The 23,468-nt window shown below is 40.1% G+C and overlaps 1 protein-coding gene across 7 annotated transcripts in view; it reads left to right on the plus strand.

The window, feature by feature from the left end:
• CRACD (capping protein inhibiting regulator of actin dynamics) overlaps positions 1 to 23,468 on the plus strand; it is a 246,994-nt gene that overhangs the window by 92,744 nt on the left and 130,782 nt on the right. Inside the window, exon 1 of one of the 7 annotated variants that reach the window (XM_036334710.1) lies at positions 19,198 to 19,318. The exons of the other annotated variants lie outside the window; for them this stretch is intronic. The gene's annotated coding sequence lies outside the window, so the exon portion shown is untranslated. Of the gene's footprint in view, positions 1 to 19,197; positions 19,319 to 23,468 lie in introns of those variants that run through there. 7 annotated transcript variants of the gene reach the window in all.

Below are 23,468 nucleotides of genomic sequence, written 5' to 3' on the forward strand. Positions count from 1 at the left end.
CTGCCACCCGGGAGCAGGCCTAAGCCAGCAGGGCATTATCTCCCGAGGGGTCCCAGACTGCGAGAGGGCACAGGCTGGGCTGAGGGACCCCCCTTCCCCCCCCCAAGTGCACAAATTTTTGTGCACTGGGCCTCTAGTCTATATATATAAAAGCCTGAGCAACTGTTATGATTGGTCAACCGAAAGGCCGGTCGCTATGACGCGCACTGACCACCAGGGGGCAGATGCTCAACGTGGGAGCTGTCCCCTGGTGGTCAGTGTGCTCCCACGGCCAACCTCCCATGGCCTGCCAACATCTCCCTCGCCGACCTGCCCTAATCAGCTTCAATCAGCCCTGATCCCCGAGAAACCCCACATGTGCATGAATTTGTGCACCGGGCCTCCAGTTATATATAAGGAAGCTTGGGATCAGTGAAGGCTTAGGTACTTCCTTAAGGAACAAATTAGAAATAGGGGTTTTTTGTTTGTTTTTTATTGTCATGAAAAGAACTAGTTTACACCCACTTATATCTCACAATAGTCCTGGAATGTAATGAGAAAAAGACCTTCAAATAAAAAGAATGGCCTTGTGCAAAGAGTAGGAGATTTTTATTTCAAGAACAAGAATCCGTAGAAGCAGGGCACCTTAGTTCTCCAGTTTAAAAATAATAGACTCCTTTGTTATTGAAATTATGTTTTCTAGAATTCCTTTTCTTGCTTTCTCCACCCTAATATTTAACATGAAAAATTTCAAGGCAGAGGCCAGACATGATGTTTTGGGAAATGAACAGATTATGGAACTTTTCTTCCTATGATCAAGAACTTTCCCTATATTACAGCACCTGTTGCCTTAGGGTCTCTTAAGATAGATATTTGGGGGGGGGGGGTGGCTGACTTTATGAGACGCTGTCATCAGTCATCAGGAGTCTTCTGTTAGCGTGAGCCATATGCAGTTCTTTGGGACTAATGTATGATTCTCTGCAGAAACTGTTATTCGGCACACCATGACCTTCAGCCTGGGAAGCCTCATTAAATCTCCGCCTTGCTCCAGAGAGCCATGCCAGCTCCAAGGCAGCACATCTCCAAGCTGTCTGTGGGCTTTGTTTGCACAAAGGGAGACTTCTATTACATTGTCCTTGGACCACAATGGGTGGAAGAGGGAAATGTTACCGTGTTCTCTCTAGCGTTTTCTTGTTGTGAAGGGGATAGTACAGGGAGGCACTAGAATTTGAGCAAAATCAGATGGGAGTTTTGTCGCTATGTCCCACAGTATCAATAGCTGAGAGAGAGAGAGAGAGAGAGAGAGAGAGAGAGAGAGAGAGAGAGAGAGAGAGAGAGAGAGAGAGAGAGAGAATGAATATGAATGTGTGTCTGTGTGAGAAGGGGTGGTGCTGGTGGAGAGCGGGCTGGACATTACATAATGCTGGGGAAGTATAGCCACGTAAAATGTAGCAAACCAGGGAGTGATTTCAACCCAAACCGGCGTGACTGAGAGTCTGTAAAATAACGTGATTTTAACTTACTGCTTTTCAAAGCGTTACCTACAGACCTCTGAGAACACTGATCGCAGGGTTTTATCATGATGAAGCAGTTCCTGTTTCTCCTTGTGTGTAAAGGAATCCTTAGTCACTGCTGACTCGGGAATTCTTTAGCCTGGTGCTCGGTCTTATTAATTGGTTTGCTGGGCAGATCCCTCACTCCACCACTGGAAACGCTTTGGACAAGGATGTTTGGATCATTTTCTGCTGTTTCAACATGCAGCCAAACTGGCAAAGCAGTTAGGAAAGTGTTTCAATTTTGCTTTTTATGAATGAGATGGATAAAAATAATAGTTCAAATAAGATACAAATAAAAATATTTCTTGTTTTTAAAACTGCCACATAAAATTTCTCTTCTATGTTAAACACAAAGACCATATTCTATGATAACTGGACAAGTGCTAAAGAACCTTTAAAGTAAATAGTGCACTTGGCTATATTGGCCAATATTGTTTGAACCAACAGAAAGTATTTCTGAGGTAAAATTTTTTGAAATAGTATTTTAGGAATTTGTTAAAAATCTAACAGTACTACTGACTTTTTCGTTTCTTTTTTTTACCTACTTATAAAATATTTTTCTTTGTTCATTATAAGTATCTGATTCTGAGAAAACAAAGATAAAGGATTAAAACTTTGTATGAACTGACTTTTTGCTATATGAGTTTAGATCAGTGGTTCTCAACCTTCTGGCCCTTTAAATACAGTTCCTCATGTTGTGACCCAACCATAAAATTATTTTCGTTGCTACTTCATAACTGTAATGTTGCTCCTGTTATGAATTATAATGTAAATATCTGAAATGCAGGATGGTCTTAGGCAACCCCTGTGAAAGGGTCATTCGACCGCCAAAGGGGTCGCAACCCACAGGTTGAGAACCGCTGGTTTAGAAATTTAGGTAGGGGAAGAGTTGGAAGGGAAGTGGGGGAGTATGGAGTATAGGCAGATTTGCTAAGACTTTTTAGATAGTTAGAGGAACTCTCCATAAACAGTTTCCTTCCTCCTGGGTATGCTGCCCTGTGGGGCTGCTGCCACCAGGTGGTTGCTGGTGCCCGGGCTTGGCTACATGGGTCCAGACTGGAAGGTATCTCAGCGATGGACCAGTTTAACAAGCATTTATTGAACTTACCAGGACTCAAGCACTGGGGTAGACACTGGGGATGCAAAGGTCTTATTAAAAGATGAACGAGAAAGAATCCCTGCCCGCGAGAGACAGACACAAACCCAGTAAACTGATAGAATTATGCACACAGTGCCACAGAAGGACAAAGCAAAAACATGACTAACCGTTATGCTGTGGAAGATGTCCTGCAGGGAACCTCCATCTGAGCTGCACCTTGAGGGTTGACTATGAATTAACTTAAAGTGAAGATGTCTCGCACATAACTGATTCCAAGACTTAAGTCAGTTGTGTTTTTTTCTGTAAAACTGTAAAATAAAAAAAACACAACTCTAAATCTCTGATTGCTAAAAAAAATCACTAGTAGAATACATGTAGCAAAATTATTTAGAGCAAGATTTAAAAGAACATAAATGTCTTAATATATTTAATTATCTTCTGGTTAATCTCCCATTGGTAACAACCAATTTTATTCTGATCCTGGTTTAAAACCACCTTAAACTTGCAGTTAAAAATATTAGGATCAAGATGCAATGGATCCTCCCTTCCTTACCTCTTTGTGTATATTTTATTTGCTCTCTGTCTATGTGTCTAATCTGTCTATATTTTAGTACAGAAATAAGGACTTTCAGGTAGCTTGGAATAAAAAAAAAAAAAAGACTGCATTCTAGTGAATGTTCTTACCGTCTCGTTGTTAGTACACAGTGATAGCACAGTTGTTTTCTGTTTCTTTGCCTGAGACAAAATTGGTTGGCTGCCCACTTAACTTGCACTCCACCCCGTGAGGCTCCCTTTGCCAGGTTACTCCTTGTAACTCAATCTAATTTCTCAGTGCACATCCTTCTTGAAAGGGTTATGTCACCTCTTTGCTTAAAGCCATTGTTTCCTTGTTGCTTTTAGGAATGAAGTTCAGACTCCTTACTGTGGCCACATCTGACCCTGCTCATGCCTGGAGGCTTGTCTCTTACATGCTTCTTCACTCCAGAGCCCAAACAATTACCCTTCTTTCTTTCACTCTTTTGAATGTCGCATGCTGTCTCTCACCTCCGGGATTTGCTGTTCCCACCCTCCTCCTTTCTCTACCCTTTGCTGGCCAACTGCTCATCTTTTAGGCCTCAGTTCAGACTCCGGCTTTCCTTTCAAAGGAACTAAAGCCTAGTCATGTCCTTAAAAATCCTTCCACTTCCTTCAATCTAAGTTCCAGCCCCTCTAGTCATTATTACATGTCAGGGCTACTCTAAAAGCTCCCTACTTGGTGTCTCTGCTGCTACTCTTGCCCCTCTGCGTAATCCATTCTGCACACATTCGCAAGAATCATCTCAAAAATATCATTCAAATAGTGTCACTTTGATTTCAGACCCTCCAGTGGCTTAGTATATAATTCAGCTCAGGTGATTGGGCACCTGACCACTTCACAAATACAGATCCTCCTCTCACCTTGCTACATGCTCAGTTACAAGGTGGGCATCCAGGTAATCCAGAATGTATGCATGTATTTTAAAGAATCTTACTAGAATAAAAATATAAGCTAAAAATTTCTTACAGAAAATGTTCAGACTTTTGAATCGCCTTCCCTCTTGAGAAACACCAACTCAAACATTCCTCTGGAACGCCTTCGCTGGCACCTCCGCCCCGCCACACCCCACCACTCTGTGGCGTGAACCTCTTTTCTGTGCTGCTTTCCTGAGGACTTTCATTTGTCCGATAATTATCTTCAAGCTCCTTGAGGAGTCCCAGATGATTGTAGTTAATAAACTGGCTATGCATTTAAAAATATATGTTTAAAAATTAAAAACAATAGTAATTACCTACATTTGGAACATGCCAGTATCTTTGTGTGAAGCATATTCTATATGGTGTTCAGACAATGCTTGGTGCTCCTATGAATGTATTGGGATCCTTGAAATAGCTTTATGTTTCCTACAAGTTGAGAACTACTGCACTAGAGAATGAGCTTAGATATGGACAGTCTGTATAGACCTGTCACCCGGGGGACCGGGTTTGCCGGTATAGTTGTCGACATCTTCCTCCAGAAAAGCTGCAGTAAAATAATCATCGGATGGTCATAATAAATGTCCCATCAGATGTGTATCCCCTGTGGGATGTCCCTTTCCTGGACGTTAGTACGTGCAGCAAAACTGGACCCACTCAGAAGCCCCTCAAGAGTCTTAATCAGGTTTGAATTTGCCACCCAGATCGGTTAGTGGATTGTTACCTCCTCTGAGAGACGTCAGATTCAACGTATTCTCATTGTGAAGTATTCTCATGGTAACTCTTGGGATGTTCCCGCTTTCCTGAGCATCCCTATTCATCTCTATCAACTTAACTGCTACGTTATTTTTTTCTTCAAGACTCACCGTGAAACATCCCTCTTATCCTTCTTCTCTGTTCTTATTGGCCAAACCATAAACTCTCACACTTCCTTATATTCTATTTCACATTGTTCTATAATAACTTCAGTATAAATATTTCTCTATAAATCAAACATACTATAGGCTATACTATTTCAGCATAAATCAAACATACTGTTGGCTTCTAGAGGACAGACACTTGCTTCCCAAAGGATCTAGCATAAGATTGGACAATCAATAGTCACATACTAGATGCATACTTTTTTTGTTTATTAGGCACTTTCTTGGACTTTATTTTCTCCCTTCCCTTTCTAATCAATTAGCTAATAAATCTAAATTTGATTAGATTTGCTCTAGTGCTACTGAGTTATTGAAAAAAAAGTCAAGAGGCCACTCTGAGGCCAAGATGCACCAATTGCCATTGGCCCTGGATAGCAGAGCACTCGAATATCTGACCCATTTTGCAATAGCAAACAACATAGCAAAAAACTGTTAGAGGTCAGATTGCCCTTGGAGCTTGCACTCTTCCGCTGAGTCACTATTTTAGAATGAACAGATTGGCTGGATTCTGTGTCCAAGATTTCCTTATATCTGCCATGTGAAAAACCTATTCATTAGAAAGTGATCATTTAGAAACCAGAGCAATCAGTGATAATGCAAATTGGATTTTACCCTTTGTATTGAGTATACTAAATAGCTTAGTAATTTATAGGCACAAAAACTCCAAAGGACAATGTGTTGTGTGGGTAAAGGAATGGTTGTCGTCACTGTACCGTTACCTTCAGAGGAAGTACATATTTGTTGTTGGTGATGTTTTGCTTTTCGTTATTCTGGAATTAAATAAGATGTCACTGATTTTAGATTCATCTTCCACATCTTATCCTCTTCTATCAATTAATAAATGGTTCAATCAACACATATTTTATAAATGTGTAAAAGAATATGTACAATTCAGTAAATATCTACAGAGCATTTAATCTGTGTCAAGTCCCGTGCCCGTGTGGAAGAGATACAACAATTTACGAGAATTGACTGCCTCATTGAATTTACAGTCTGCCCAAAACCAACCAGTAAACAAGTAATTGCAAAGGTGATCCAAATGAAATGTCTTTAAAAGTTAAATGGAATTAATACAAAGGTAAGCATGACATAGCCACTCTCTTCTCTTAAAGAGCTTATAATTTAAATGTCAAGAAAGCTATATAACACTAACCAGAATGCCAAGCAGAGTAAATAGTGTAGAAAGGGCACAAAAATAGTACTTGGGGACAAAGACTAGGAAATGATTCATCGGGACCCTGAGAATTATGAAAGACTCCCTGAATAAAAAGTCAGCCTAGAGTGGTAGGCATTTTGACAGTCAAATTAAGAAAAGAAAGGCATTTAGATGTGAGTGATATTAAGCATACGTCTCATCACTCCCGTTGGTGGCGGGGTAGTATCAGCTCTACTGCTGATCCAGCTGGACTGAGGAATGGGGCTTGGACCCGAGGCCAGAATGAGGCCTACAGCATTCCTCCCTTCTCCTCAAGACCACGTGTCTGCTCCCTTGGAGGCAATTGGAAACTGCATGCTGCCTTCAAGAGTAGGATGTGGTCTGCCGAAGGGTCAGCAGCTCTCGGCGAGAGGGGCTATCCAGGAGCTGGGTGTGCCTGAGCACTGACCTCCCCAGTCAGATTGCTGTCTGTTGAGAAGAGGAAATATGAATACTTAAGAGTGAAAGCTTCCTCATTACTTCCCTAAGAGAGCAGAACTATGGGCAGAAGTCCCCATGTTATAGGCAATGCTGAAAATTTGGGGGGAAGAATGGGAAAAAATCTCCACACACAGACAGTTTTAATGATAAATTGCATGATTCAATCAGAATTGTGCAGAGATCAGAGGTCAGGGAGAAGGATGTCTAGAGGGGACGGGGAAGGCTGGTTGCCTTGGAGAGGGTAGAACTTGAGCCGTATCTGGGATTCAGATGGGAAGAACAGATGCACCCTGGTTTTTCTTTTCTGAGTAGCATGTAAACAAGCTGAGGTATATGCTTTTTTGCTAAAAGCCATGTGGCAGCTCAAGCAGTTTCTTGGAGCAGTGCATTATTTGGCAAAGAAACACGGATTGACTTGGGGAGCTCCAAAGCAATTTCAGGTAAGGGGGTACCCAGTAGCATAAAAAGGAACATAGAAATGTCCCTGGCTTACCGCACTCCATCTACCCTCCAAATTAGTGTTGCTCAAGTATCTGTTCTCTTGTTTCCTGAGCCCTTCACTTCCACCTACGTTTCTGGTAAAGGAAAATAGGTACCTTATTTTAAATATATTTCATGGATGGATGCCAACACCATGAAGACAGACTTTCCGAACTCCTTTAAAAGGTGTTGAGTGAGTTGGGAATGAAGAAATGTGAAATTGTTGGTTTAAGAAACAGTGAACGTTTGAATGCTCAGAGTATTTTTTAGCAGTTTTGTTGAGTACACTGCACATATTTAAAGTGTGCAATTTGATGAGATTTAACATATGCGTAACCTGAAATTTACCTTTACCCAAGGCTTTACCAGCATCTTCAAAATTCTGATATATCATGTTTTCATTTTTATTCCATTCAAAACATTTTCTAATTTCCCTTTTGACGTCTTCTTTGCCTTGGGTTAGTTAGAAGGGCATTTTATTTTTATTTTTTTACTTTTTTTTTTTACTTTTTAGATATTCCAGATATCTTTCTCCTATTGACATCTAATTTCACTGTTGTCCGAGAGCATACTTTGTATGTTTTCAGTCCTTTTAAATTTATTTGGCCTTGTTTCTGTGGTCACTTGAGAAGAATATGTTGTATTTTTCCATCACTGAGTTGAGTGTCCTACAAATGCCAATTAGACTAGTTTGTTGCTAATGTTGTACAAGTCTTCTGTGTTCTTATTGATTTTCTTTCTGCTCATTCTATTAATTATTGAAAGAAGTATTTAAAATCTCTGATTCTAATGGTCAAATTTGTCTATTTCTCCTTTCACTTTTGTCAGTTTTTGCTTCAAGTTTTTTGAAGCTCTGTTATTAAGTACTTAAGTATTTATCATTATGAAACGGCCCTCTTTAGCTCTGGTAATATTTATTGCTATGAATTCTACTTTGTCTGATGTTAACAAATCCAGTCTAGCTTTCTTTTGGTTAGTGTTATAATGGTCTATATTTCCACACTCTTTTACTTTTAGCCTATCTTTGTATTTATATTTGAAATTAGTTTCTTTTCTTTTTTATATAACATCACAATCTCTCCTTTTTCAGTTGGAATTAATTTGATTACTGATATGTTGAGTTTAAAGCTATCATCTGCTTGTTTTTTATTCTTTGTCATTTTTTTTCCTCTTGGGAAGAAATAAGTGTTTTTTTATGATTCCAGTTATTTCCACTATTGACTTATTAGTTATATTTTTGTGGTTGCTTTAGAATATACAGTATATTTAACTATCATACTCCATACCCAAGTAACATTGTACCACCTCACATATACTATTAGAATCTTATAATAGTACTAGAGGTCCAGTGCATGGATTCGTGCACTGGTGGGGTCCCTTGGCCTGGCCTGAGGGGATTAGGCCGAAATCGGCTCTCTGGCATCCCCCAAGGGGTCCCGAATTTTGAGAGGGCAGTTCTCAGGTGACATACCCCGGAATTGAACTCCCTCCTCTCTGGTTCTGGATGCATCACCGAGAGCCACAGCTGCCAAGTCACCTCAGCTCGGATGCTCCTGCGTTGAGTGTCTGCCCCTTGGTGGTCAGTGTGCATCATAATTGGTCATATTTTTGCATGTCTGGAATTTTATTTGACACTGAGCATTGGGAGTTTTATGTTATTGAGTCCTGGATTTTTAAAAAATTCTTTGAAATAGGTTTAGACTTTGTACCATTATGCAATTAGCTAGAGAACAATTTGATCTTATGGGGAAACAGTTGATCTATTCAAGTTTTCCAGTTGACCTTTGTTATGGGATCTAATTAACAGCCTTTGGTCTCAATCGTCCCCACTTCTCTACTCAGGCACTACCCTTCTAAGGACTGTACTCCTTGCTATGTGTTAGAAGGTCTTTCCATTCTGGCTGGTGGGAACATGAACCATTCATGGTCCTACGTGAACTCCACTTATTGTGCCCTCGTATCCATGGTACAGGTAGTTTCCTCACATGCCTGTGCCAGTCAGTACTCAGCTACGGCCTCAAGGGGAGTCCTCTGCAAATCCTCAGACCCTTCTCTCTGTGTAGCCCTGTCCTTATGACTGTCCTGTCCCTGAATTCCAGCTGCCTTGTTTCCCTGACTTTGAGAGTTTCCTCTAATTATCTCCTCAACTCAGAGACATCACTGGGCTGCACTTGGCCTCCTTCCACCTGCACTGTAGGCTGTAAATTCTCTCCAGTCAGTAAACTGGGCTCACCTCTTTTATTTCCCTTTTCTTAAGGCACTGGCCTGCATTGACCGTCATCTACGGTCAGAAAAACATTGCTTCATATATTTTGCCTAGTTTTTTAGTTGTTTACTCTAAAAAAACCCCAAAAAACAGTATGGTTCCTCTTACTTCATAATGGCCACCGTTCAGGTAACATTTTAAAGCCTGAAAAAAATTAAAACAAGAATTTAAAGAGTGTTATTTCAGGTATTCTGATCTTTTCGATTTAAGGGTAGGGTTAACAAATTGGATAAGGCTCCTTTTTCCAATGAACTTCAATGGAAAGGTTTTGCATTAAGCCCACTCTAGCTGATTAAGCCTTTCTTTCGAATATATGTTCCAGAAGATTAGACATTGCAGTCCAGGTTTAGGTGACAGTGACCCCCAGTTGTCCTACATTTGTCCTTGGTGACTTTCTCTGAGATTATGACCTAAATGTTTAAATAATTGACTTAAAGGACAGGTGAGGTGATGAAGAAATGATATTAAATCACTAACACTCCAGTTCTCTGATTCTACATTCAGACTCTATTCACTGTCCTGTACCATGTAACTGCCCTTGAACTCTGTGTGTAAAAGGACAGTTTATCATCTTCTATCAGAAGAGTCTGAAACATGAGATTTGAAAAGGTTTGACCCCACTTAAGACTAGAATTGCCTCTTCTCGTTTCAAACCTTTTAACCTGGAAACCGAAAATAACTTGTTCCTCTTTTAATCAATAAAGACAACACATTTGATGATTCTTGTTTCCCATCCTTTCTTAAAGATTATCTTCCCTTTTCTCAGAAGACTTCAAAAAAGCTCTGATTACTAGAGCCTCCAGTAATAACTTCAGTAGTGTCAGAATCAGGCTAGTTTGTGTAATTCCTCTGATGAAAGGCTTGCTAATGACATGAAGTAAAGTGATAATGAAATTGTTGCTGGCGTCCATATATCAGTGGGTCCAAATTAAGCTAGGAAATTCATTTTTACATTTGTTTTCACCACAGGGTGCTGTCATATACTCATTTACAGATATCTTTAAGTGATTTTTTTCCCTATGGTTCTTGATTTGTGAAACTGCTTCACTATTTAATAATCATCATGTGTCATAAGATTACAGTCATGCTTCTAAAGCTTTCTTAGCTAGAAAGAAAATACCTTGCTTTACCTTTTTCTTTCTTTTTGAGTCTGGAAATAAAGTTCTCTCCTCTCCACCCCCATCTCTCTCTGTCTTTTTGATGACTACTTGAGAAAGAGCCTTGTTCTTTCCTTTTTACTAGGTCTCCAGAGGCAAGGATGTGGAGGAGAAAAGCGATCCTTTCACAATCTTCTACCTGGAAAGTTTAGAGCTCACTTTGTTTTGAATAGATAATGAAAGAAAGAGGAGGTTCTGAAGGGAATGCTGAGACATTGCCCACTCAGCTTTTCAATTTATGTCATAGCCCTTGAATCCCCAGACTACCTCAGAAGGAATGCTTGCTAATGAGACAGTGTCTGTGCAAGAAGAAGGGAAGTGCTTCAGTTTTGTTGAGGTGATTAACATGCAGGTAGAATGTGTCCCTGGGAATATAGTACATGTGAAAATTTTTGTATAAGAAAAAAATATGGTGTTTTTGCATTTCTTGGCCCCAATATAATTATACTTAAATGAAATAAAAAAGGGAAAAGTCCATAGCCATCCCCACATATTTTAACTTTGTTATTCCCTTTCAGTATTTGCCCATCTACTTAATGATTTTGAAATAAAAATTTGTAACAGAAATACAGCTTGGTATTCAGGTTCTTAAGTCAGCTTCACATAGCATACATTTTCTATGTGTTCAACAAGTTTTTCTTGATTACTGTAAATTTGTTTAGTTTTTTTCTCAGTAATATTTATAAAGTATGAATCAGTCTTCTTCTCTTGCCCTTTATCCCTTCTGTCCAGAGATGCTCTCCAGGTTCATGCTCCCTGAGCTTGGGAAGGGCCGGAAGTCTCTCAGGCACTGTCACTGTGCTTCCAGCCTGCCCGGTTCTTCAGTTTGCACTCTGGGTCATGGCAGAGACCGCAGATGATGCTGGGTGGGGTTGGGGAAGGGACACTTTACTAGCTTGCTCTTTTTGTGTCCTGTGCCCCTTCTGCTGTAGCTGTCCTTTGCTGTTTGTGTTTGTTTGGCTATTCTAATGACCTCAGTCTCCGAAGCATGCACATTCACATCAGTAGAAGAGAAACAAATATTTCCTTAATGAGTGCAATTGAAGGAACTTCTCTCTACTCTTGATTTTCTATATTTTTATTCCTAATAGAATGACATAAGTATTCCTATTTTATATAACTTCTTGTGCCCACAAACAAACTTATTATCTGACAATGTGTATTTGCACTCCCAGAAAATGAGCAGTAAATGAAAAGCGATTCTGAAAAGCCTAGTTAGCTAGAGCTAGTTCATAGGGCTGGTTCTTTGAAATATTCACTTTCTCTTTCTCTGTCAGCTCTCTTGTCCTCCTTTTTATCTATCCATATTGAATCCATAGTCCATTCTAACAGCTACTCCCTTGGCAATATCCTGAACTTACTTGCCCTTCCAGAACGCAAGCCCAGCAAAAATAAAACCCTGGATGCATCCCAGCTATTTGCCTTTTCCATACCTGTTCTCGGGATGCTGAGTTTATCTGAAAATCAAAAAGTCATACAACCATGAATAAATGAATAAATGAATGAATGAGGGAAGTGTTCTATTTACCAGTATGTGAACAAGTAAAAAGTTGTGATGGCACAGCATAATTGTTCTAGAGGTCAGAGAAAGGGGAGATGATTGTGGATCGGGGTAATCACAGAAGGGATGAGGTTTAAATTCTTCTCAGTTTTCTGCCATTATTTCTCGTAACTGCTACCAAGTGGGATTTTATGAAGAGCCAAACCCAAACATTTAACAACAAAACTAAAACTGTTTAAACCTTACATACCAGAGATAAACACCAAACAGATTTTTTTGTGTTTCCCTCTAAAGCAGTGGTTCTCAACCTTCCTAATGCCGCGACACTTTAATACAGTTCCTCATGTTGTGGTGACCCCCAACCATAAAATTATTTTCGTTGCTAATTCATAACTGTAATTTTGCTACTGTTATAAATCGTAATGTAAATATCTGATATGCAGGATGTATTTTCATTGTTACAAATTGAACATAATTAAAGCATAGTGATTAATCACAAAAACAATATGTAATTATATATGTGTTTTCCGATGGTCTTAGGCAGCCCCTGTGAAAGGGTCGTTCGACCCCCAAAGGGGTCACGACCCACAGGTTGAGAACTGCTGCTCTAAAGAAACAAAGACTGACTTGACAGAAAGTTTATTTAGGGAGTAACGGGGACTGGAAGGTAAAGTTGGGCCAGTTGATGGGCATCTTGAAATGCTAGACAGAGGATTGTAAAACATATTGGAAATATTTTGTTGTGGTTACCTGTCATTTAACAGTGATTGACCTGTCACTAAAGCTTTCAAGAGATACTCCAGAACTTGACATAAAATTTCCTTAAAGACCATTCTTTTTCAGTTTAGATATTTACTTTCATTTATGAGCTATGTTTCGAATTTCAGCTTTTGTTTTGATTGAATTTGCTTTAATACCTTTCATTCATTATGAAAGTAATAGGTATTCACTGAAAAAATCAGAATATAAGAAAAGTTTCTTAAAAGAAAAAAATCTTCCATTTTCCTATACCTAGGAATAACAATTCTTAACATTTTATTGTATATTTATATATATGTAAATTTTTTGCAACAAAGGGATTATGCTACAAAGATTATTTCTTGAATCTTTTTTTAATATATCATAAGTACCTTTCTATAACAAGAAATATAGTTCTATACTAATATTTAATGAGTAGATAGTATTCTATTGCAAACCATAATTTAATTAGTCATTTCTCTAATGATGGCATTTAGGCTTATTTAATTTCTTCCTCTTTATTTTTTTGTGGAAACATTTCCAGAGTACCATTCTGAAAGTTTTATCATTTGTACTATCAACCTTATAAAAAAAAATAACTTCCCCATATCCTGCAGAAATTTGGAAAGTATCAAATCTTTTCCTGATAGACCTTTAAAAAGAACTTTAAGCTGAAACTGGTTTGGCTCAGTGGATAGAGCGTCGGCTTACGGACTGAAAGGTCCCAGGTTCGATTCCGGTCAAGGGCATGTACCTGGGTTGCGGGCACATCCCCAGTAGGAGATGTGCAGGAGGCAGCTGATCGATGTTTCTCTCTCCCTTCCTCTCTGTAAAAAATCAATAAAATATATTTTTAAAAAAAAGAACTTTAATAACTTATGTTGAATTTCTATTATGTGGCTGTAATGCTATTAGGTACAGGGGATTAATTGGTGAACAAGACAATAAAATATCTGCCATCTTGGAGCTTTAGTCTGTTAAAGGATGGAGTTAAGAAAACAGGATATTAAAACAGTGTTGCCCGGCTGATGTGACTCAGTGGTTGAGTGTTGACCCATGAACCAAGAGATTATTGGTTCGATTCCTGGTCAGGACACGTACTCAGGTTGTGGGCTAGATCCCCAATAGGGAGCGTGCAGGCGGCAGCCGATTGATGATGTTTCTCTCTCATCGATGTTTCTGTCTCTCTATCCCTCTCCCTTTCTGTCTTTCTAAAATCAACAAAAACAGCCCTAACCGGTTTGGCTCAATGGATAGAGCATCAGCCTGTGGACTGAAAAGTCCCAGGTTCGATTCCGGTCAAGGGCATGTACCTTGGTTGCAGGCACATCCCCAGTAGGGAGTGTGCAGGTGGCAGCTGATCGATGTTTCTCTCTCATCGGTGTTTCTAACTCTCTATTCCTCTCCCTTCCTCTCTGTAAAAAAAAATCAATAAAATATATTTTTAAAAAAGTAAATAAAATAAAATCAACAAAAACATATTGTAAAAACAAAACAAAACAACAGTGTTGCATTAGGATATGGGGGAAAATAGGAGTAGCCTGTGGGGAAATCAGAAAATGCTTTCTGATATCTCACAGGCATCCTAAATTTCATTTGTTCAAAATGGAATTTCTGACTTCATCCATTAAATGGATTCTACCCATTGTCCTCTCCATCTCATTCAATTACATCACCATCTTCTTCCTTTCTCAGACCAGAAGCCTAGATGTCAGCCTTCCCCACACTGAGCTATAGTCTGTCAGCAGATTTTGTATGTTTACCTCCAAAATAAGCCTCATGTCTTTCCTCTTCTCTCCATTTCCTCTAGCCCCATGCTCTCCTTCCCTTGGATATTTACAGTGGCCTCCACTTCACTCTTGCTTCGCCCTAGTCCATTTCCACACATCTTTTATCAGTGTAAATCCGATCATGTCACGTCCTCACCAGAGACCCTGCAATGTCTTCTCATTCCTCTCAGAATAAAACCCAAAGCGATAAAGCGCCACCTGACCTGAGCTGTGCTTTGCTCTTCGGTTCCACCTCGTGTTCCTCTTCCTCTTGCTGAGATGTGGAGAGCAAGGGAAGCACACTCTTCTTTCAGTTCTCACCCACTCTACGCTCTTTTCTACCTCAGGGTCTCGCCTGAACACGTGTCCCCCTGCCCTTTCCACCACCACGCTTTTCCTGTGCTACTCAGGGTAGAAAAGGACAATTGTCCCCAATCAGATGGTCTTCCCTGGTTACCAGTTAAGTTCATCTCATCCGAAACCTCATGATTCTCTATTAAAACACTCCCTTTTCTTCATAGTATTTAACAGGATTGAAGGCATTTGGTAATGTATTTGTTTATTGTCCTGTTTTCCCCAGTAGACTCCAGGCTCGTGAGAACAGCAGCTTGTGCCCATGTGTTAGAAGAGAGTGGCAGGGGTTCAGTACTTAACGCCACCAGAAATGAACGCAGTGCATCTGCCTAAAAGAAGAGTGAATACTATTGTTGATGTAAGAAAATAAAATGATTTTTAGAAGCTAATTTTCCTAAAAACCACAAAAGACTGAGATAGGAAAATAGAATCTATGAGAATCTATTAATAAACCATGATGAAATCTGCATCAGTTAATTATTTTATCTTTAAAATGAAACACAGCTTGTTTGACAAGGCTATAGAGCTTATAAGAGAGGCCTTCAAAGCCAGTCTCCTGACTTCCTTTTTGAGCCTGATGGCTCCCCCAGAGGCTGGGTATGGAGGGCAGAAAAATGAGCTCAGCAGAGATGCTGTCATTACCTGTGAGTTTGTCAGGGGACAGAGTTAGTAGGTAAAGGAAAAAAAGAAACATCAATACAGACTAGGAATATGAAATATTTCTATGAGGTATTTGTAAGAATTAAACCCATTCAGGTCTGTCGTGAGAAATCTGTTGTGACAATTGGGGATTTTTGATTGATTTTAAAGTTTTTCAAAACTTTTTGGGGGATAAAATAGAAATTTAGCTCAATAATAATAGTATTAATTATAATAGCTGTTTCAGTCAGCTGTTCTGAGGTAGCAAGTCCTCCCCAAGTTTCAGTGGCTTGCAAGAACAGAGAAGGTTTGCCCTAACCGGTTTGGCTCAGTGGATAGAGCGTCGGCCTGCAGACTGTAAGGTCCCAGGTTCGATTCCAGTCAAGGGCATGTACCTTGGTTGCGGGCACATCCCCAGTGGGAGGTGTGCAGGAGGCAGCTGATCGATGTTTCTGACTCTCTATTCTTCTCCCTTCCTCTTTGTAAAAAATCAATAAAATATATATATTTTTAAAAAAGAACAGAAGGTTTATTTCTTGACCACATCACATGTCTTTGACAGATTGGCATTGGGTCTCCTGCCCCCTGTGCGTTTTCATTTCATGATCCAGGCTGAAGGGGCAGCCACTGTTTGGGGCAGGGTGGCCTTGTCGCAGAGGAAAAGACAGCCAGTGGAAGCGTACCTTGGCTATTAAAACTTCTGCTCAGACATGATCTATGGCCAAGACAAGTCACAGGGCCAAACCCATTGCCAATGGGTTGGGGATAAATAATCCTCCTGCAGAATCCTGCAGACCATATGGAACCAGTGGAGGTACCAGGGATATCCTGGGGGTTCCTGAGGAAACAGGAAGGGAACTGAGTATTTGGAAACAGTAGTACAGTGTGATGCACTGGCAAACATTTGGTTCATTTTGGCTGAGTGCACCACATTGGCCAACATTTTGGTTCAAATATTTATTAAGTTATTACTATTTGCCTAGCACTAGGCTTTCTTGATTTCCTTAATCTTCTGGAAATGTGACTTTAAAATCCCACTTGCTCATTTAAAGGCACATGTCTGTTTGATGCCTGTTCGTCTGGGAAGCTTTTCTTGGCACCCAAGATGAGTTTGCCTCTCCTGCCTCCTTCCCTCTGAGGTACCTTAGAAAGATGGGAGGAGACCCAACTTCACCACTTGCCAACCATGTGATCTGGACAGGCTCTGCTCCTCTGAATAAAGAGGATCAGAATAAATACTTCATAGAGTGGTGTTGAAACTTCAATGACATTTCATTTGAATGTACTTTGTGATCATTAAGGATTGCTGCAAAGTGTAAGGATTTGATTAACCTTTACAATAGTTTTCCTGACTTCATCTCTGACTTTTTTGTCCTCCTCTCTTCTGTTCATCTACTCAACAGGTATTTCCTGAGCATCTGCTATTAGGGACAGTCACTGTAGGGCTTAGGGACATGGATTCTAGAGCCAGACTGCCTGAATCTAAATCCCTGCTCTACCACTTACTAGCCTTGTAACTTTGGTATTTAACCTTACCCAGTCTCAGTTTTCTAATCTGTAAAATAGTAATAGTACTTTATCCTTGGCTTATTATGAGGATTAAATGAATTAATGTATGGAGTTAGCTTAGAACTCTTTCTGGTACTGCCCTGGCCTGTTGAGTGTTGTCCTGTGCACTGCAGAGTCCGTTGATTCAATTCCTGATCCGGTGTTGAGCGGGGAGGGAGGGTAGGGGGCACATGCCTGGGTTGTAGTCTTGATCCCTGGAAGGCAGGAGGCAGCCAATCAGTGTTTCACTCTCACATTGATGTTTGTCTCTCTTTCTTCTTCTCCCTTCCTCTCTCTAAATATCTATTTAAAATCTTTTTTAAAAAATCCAGAGTTGGGGTTTGATGTTTTATCCTTTAAAAAAAAATTTTAGTCAAAGGATGATAGAAGGGGGGTGGGGACATGGAATTAGTAACTGCAGTTATTACAGAAGTTTTGAGGACAGTGTCTACCATCTCAATTTAGTGCCTCCCAAAGAATGCTCCTTTTGGGAATTTCCTTCTAAAATCCAGGACTAGGAAATCTTTTCTGAGGTGTTGCATGCCTCCTCCTTTCTGCTAATCAGCATGATGTGCCTAGTTGCATTTCTTCATTTTGACTGCCTGGAGCCCCAAAGCCAAACTGGAAATTTGATCATGACATGCATATTTGTGTCTTTCATTTCCATGGTTTTGGATTTCTACTCTCACTTATATTTTCTCTGTCTGGAATTTAAAATTTCTATTGCAGTAAATCCTCAATTTTGCAGACTTTGATTTAATGAACAAAGTTTCCGGTCCATATGTCATATGTGAAAATTAACACTCTGTTACAATTTTTAAATGCTTTAAACCAAGATTTGCTTATAATTAAATTAACAGATTATTTTTGTTATTAATTCACTGTTATTTTTAACAAATTTTAGCAAATAGGCCGTATGTTGGAAAAAACACTGTAGTGATGTCACTGATATAAATAAATATCATGTATCTACAACTATAGTCTACATATTTAAATCCAAGAGTCACACTCATAAACAATGTTCAGAGATCATACCATATTGCCTGGGGTCCTTGGTTCTGTTGTCCTGTGGCATGACTTTCTGCAGCAGGTTTAACTCATGCCTGCAGATGTTCCCACATGCACTAAGCCATACCCCTGCCATGTGCATTTTACTCCAGGTGACTGGTGAATGCATGCATTTATTAGACCTATTCATTATAATTTAAAGTTACTGTAAAACATACAGAACACTTTTCTGTGAAATTGAACTTTTTATACATACTTAATTTTAATTGCACAAACATGTCTACATAAGTAGAAACAGGTAAACTAACTAATTTGTCAATTTTTTACTGTATGCATTCAGAATATCTACTTTGTTATATACCTAGAGGTCCAGTGCACGGATTCGTGCACCGGTGCGATCCCTCAGCCTGGCCTGTGCCCTCTCGCAATCTGGGACCCCTTGTGGGATGTAGTAGTGCATGAAGCGGCAGGCAGCGGGGCGCCACTCCTGCTCATCCCGCTGTCGAGGCTGTGCTTGCCAGCCGTGAGCCTGGTGTCTGGTGCCCTGTTGGTCAGCTGAGCAACACTCCTGCTGTGGGAGCACACTGACCACCAGGGGACAGCTCCTGAGTTGAGCACCTGTCCCCTGGTGGTCAGTGCACGTCATAGCTACCGGCTGGTCATCTGGTCGACCGGTCACTTAGGCTTTTATATATATAGATGGACTTTTGGCTTTAATGGACACCCCTGAATTAGTCCGTTTTATCAAGGTTTCACTGTAATATTTTACTGTTACTTGGTTACACATGTACTTGTACTTCCTGAAAGTCACTTCAGATCCCTATGGAATGAGGCAAATTATAACTAAATACACATGCATGCATGCATTCCTACAATCCTAAATCAGCTCATAAAAAAGGCCTCTAAATTCAGTGGCTTACATTTAGTAGGAAGAACCTCATTTCCATAGATCAAGTACTGTTCTCTGTGCCCCTGTGGCTTCTACGGGATAAATATGTTCTTTAAAATGTTTGTACCATGCAAGTGTAGCTTTCTAAAATGAGTGGCCCACTTTTGTGTTCTTTTAGTTTGCCAAGAGAGTTCTGTGGCCTGAAGGTCTCTTGGCCCTTCACAGAAAATCCTGTAAATAAGTGAATGTTTTCATCACTCCCTCAAAGGCAAGAACAGAGATTATGCAGTAAGTTCTTACTTTCTTGGGTAAAGGTAGATATCGTTAGTGCTCTGCCTGTGACTCTCAAAAAAGGACATTTTTTTTTAGGAATTGTAATCATTTCAGCTCAGTTGGCAACTGTTTTATTAGTATTTTGTAGACGATGATAAATCTCTGCATAAAACCCACAATATGTCTAGTTGGTATTTGATTTAGGAGAAAATAATGCCTTATCTTTATGGCTGGCTGTCACCTGTGCGATGATGTGTCAACACAGAGAGAGAAGAATGTGTATCACAAGGTGACAGCAAACTCCCACATCCATCAGGGCCATGTCACTAAGCTGGCACGGCCATCAGTCAGCCCTTTAAGGATTCTGGCTGAATTCTCAATTCGCATATCGATGGAAGATAGAGAGCTGTCAGGACAGGTCTTAGGAGCACAGCGTCCTTTTCCAGTATTGTTTTGTGAATTCCAGAGACACACAGGCTTGCGTTTTCTCCTGAACCGTTCAGTGCTCTTCTCTTTCCTTTATTGCTTCCCCATCTGGCAAAAACCTGACTCCTTCTTCATATCCAGCCCAAAGGCATGTTCTCTGTGGAACACTTCCCACCTGCTCTACGCAGAAGTCGTTGCATAGTGAATGTTATGTGGTGGCAGTTATTACTTTATAGTGTTGTGGCACCTCGCCCATTTAGGGAAGAATCATTCTTAAAGTCCTGTTATGGAGTTATCATGCAAAGGAGGAAAATTGTCATTAGTATCCATGGAGGAGAAAAAAATTCTAGCACTTACTGCCATATCTATGGTACATTTTCTGCTGTTTTTGAGATGGTCTCTTTGGTAAAGCTTATACAACATCTTTCTAAACGTAGCCGCCCTGTCCAAATGCTGCCTTCACCAGTGCTAACTAACCCTAGTAGCTAGCTAGCCCCTTCTCCAGCTTGCTGGGCACAGTGCTCCATAATTCCTGTGCTCTTATCCTGGACTTCAAAAGTCTTACAATTTTAAAAGTAACTTTTATTGGAATTTTCCTTTGTATACTAGTAAAAGTTTATACATGTTTATTGTAGAACATCTAGCAAAAGCAGCCATACCAGAAAACTCATAGCTAAGTCACTCCCATATTTTGATACTTTAACCACCTCATATTTTGAGGGGGAAAGAGGTTTATACTGTTTTACTACCTGCTTTTTCCAAAAAGCTACGTATAAAGTTCATATTACATAATAGGAACAGACTGTACAGAAGACATACCCGCTCTGCAGAAGGCAGGTGCTGCTCTGACGGATCATGAAGGGCAAGAAAAGAGAGAGAGACTATGCACTGAATCCAGGTTTGAATTCTGCTTTTGCCCCTTGGCAGCTCTGTGACTTGGGCCAGCTGCTTAAACCTCGGAAGCCTCAGTTTCTCCATCAGTGAAAGGAGGACAAGTCTTCCTGCCTTTCCAGGCACTCTAAAACGGAAATGATCGGATGCACATACAGGCATCTATTCCATAAGTTTGAGTCTGATCACCTCTGCCTACCTGTCTGGCTTCATTCTCAGTACTCATTGCCCTATGGGTGCTCCTGTCATTCGACCCTCCTGCAGTTTGTCAAATAGACCAGAATACCTTGTGCATATTTCCTCATTGTCTGTTACCCCAAAGATGGGCACTGGTGGAAGATGTAGGGAAAGATAAAGAAGTCCAGTCAGAGCCCTCCCCTGGAGGTTCTGGATATAAGAATATCTCTATGAGAAACCTGCAGAGATATTCCTCATCCTAAATGAGATCTGTAGTTTAAAAAACAACAACACCATTAATGTCTATAAAGGAAATAATTAGCTAAAAATGTTCATTATGCCTGGTAATTGTAATGACCAGTCCTCAGTCTTTCTCAGTTGTAGGGCTACCTCAGCAATGAGATGTTTGTTTTTTATAGGAAGATCATTCAATGAGAGTGAGTCTATCAGGACTAAAATAGCACTTTGCTTTTCCATAAATTTACATGTTTAGACAGTGTGCAAAGTGAGGAGGGACTGTGGAAAGGAAAAAACTATTTTCTTCTGGCCTTTGAGGATGAAGAAAAAAAGAGAGAGAGAGAGAGAGAGCCACACATATTGATGTGATTTGGGGCCTGAGAATGATTATGTTACATATGCCCACCAGATCTTCACTTTTCTGACAAATGAAATCTCTTCCTTTTTAAATCCTTGATATCTAGTTTGCGTTTTGGCACATTTCTACTTATGCATTCTTTGTAGCTGATATTAACCACAGCCTAACCAGGGCAAGTGAGACTATGAATACCTTCTTTGTTGAAAAGTATAATTTTGAATCAGAGGTGTTTATGTTTTATTTTAGTTTTAAGCTTGGATTTTTAAACTGGATAAAGAATTTTTTATTTTTTTATTTTATTATTTGATGAGGAAATAGGCACAAGGTATTCCGGCATATTTGACCATCTGCAGGGGGGTTCAAATGGCAGGGGAACAGGGATGTGGGTCCTGTTTGTTGCTGTCGGTGCCCAGCAGATAGTAGACTCTCAGTGGATCTTCTTGACATGACTAGCCCTAGCAACCTCACTGACAGCGGTGATAGGACCGCTAAAGTGGCTGCCGTCGGCACTTGCACTTTCTGGGACAGTTTGAGGTCAAGATGTGGGTCAGACTGAGCACAGCGGACAGTGATGTGATTTAACCTCCACTTCCTTAACACAGTGAAACAGGAGCGTCCGAGGAATCTGGGAAGGATGGTCAGAAACTGCCATCTGGGTCAGGACTTTCCAGTTGCCTAAGCTGTTTCTCTTTCCTCCCACTTGCTCTCAGAGACCAGCCCACCCACGTGCTCCCTGGGTCTGTCTGCGAGAGGAAACAAATGGCATGCATCTGACCCAAATCACAGTATTACTAACTTAATGGGACCTTCTAAACTGTTCTCCATTTATCTTTGCCCAAGGAACTCTGTACCAGTTTTGGACAGTTGATTGAGATCTAATTTACCTACAGTAAACTTTACCCTTTTTAAGGTAGTTTAGACATAGGTATCGTCATGAGACCATACCGCAGTAAGAGTGTAAACATGTCCACCACTCCAGAAAGTCCCTCGTGTCCATTTGCCATGAACCCCTTCCTCCTGTCCCCAGTCCTGGAAGCCCAATCTGAAATATGTCCCTGTAGTTTTGTGTTTTCCCAGATGTCATAAATGGAATCATACAGCACCTAGTCGTCTGTACTTCTTTCGTTTTGCTTTTGAGATCCATCCACATTGTTGCATGGATCAGGAGCTCATTTCTTCTATTTTTATAATTTTTGAGCAATTTAGAAATCATCCCCTTTACCCCCTAAAAGTAAATGTCTGACGCTTCCTGCCTGTTTTTCCAAAAACTCCATGAGTGTCAGAATGCTTATGAGACACAGGTGAAGAATTTTTATAACTCGGAAAATCTGAATAACAGGAAGGTGCTGTGGATATGTAACTTTCTGAGTAGATATGGCAGTGTTTCTGCATTATAAAGATATTTTTTTTCCCCATTGTGTTAAATAAAATTTTCAAAGCTGTTTGGTCCCAATAGAGAATTTAATATAGCAGATTTTAAAAGTGCTTCATAAATATAAAGTGTATAGCAATCAAACTGGATAAAAATTGCTAGTTTATAAAAATTGCCAGTTTGGCTCAGTGCATAGAGCATCGGCCCACAGACAGAAGGGTCCTGGGTTTGATTCTGGTCAAAGGCACATACCTCGTTTGCAGGCCCTGGTCAGGGCGCATGCAGGAGGCAACCAATTGATGTGTTCCTCTCACATCAGTGTTTCTCTCTCTGTGTCTCTCCTCCTCCCTTCCATTCTCTCTCTAAAAAGTTAAATAAATCAAAAATGGGAAAATATCCTAGGGTGAGGATTAACAACAACAACAACAAAAGACATTCAAATGAGGAAATCACAGTACATAAACTGTCCATTAATCTTCACAACAACCATGTTGTATAAGGAAAAAGACCTGAATAGACACTTCTCCAAAAGATACCCAATGTCAGTATCATTAGAGAAATGCAAATTAAAATCACAATGAGATATCACCTCACGCCTATCAGATTGGCTATCAATAAATCAACAAACAACAAGTGCTGGCGAGGATGTGGTGAGAATGCAGATTGGTGCAACCACTGTGGAAAACCGTATGAATTTTCCTCAA

Source organism: Myotis myotis, unplaced genomic scaffold, assembly GCF_014108235.1.
Source record: "Myotis myotis isolate mMyoMyo1 unplaced genomic scaffold, mMyoMyo1.p scaffold_m19_p_1, whole genome shotgun sequence".
In the NCBI taxonomy this organism is placed as follows: Eukaryota; Metazoa; Chordata; class Mammalia; order Chiroptera; family Vespertilionidae; genus Myotis; species Myotis myotis.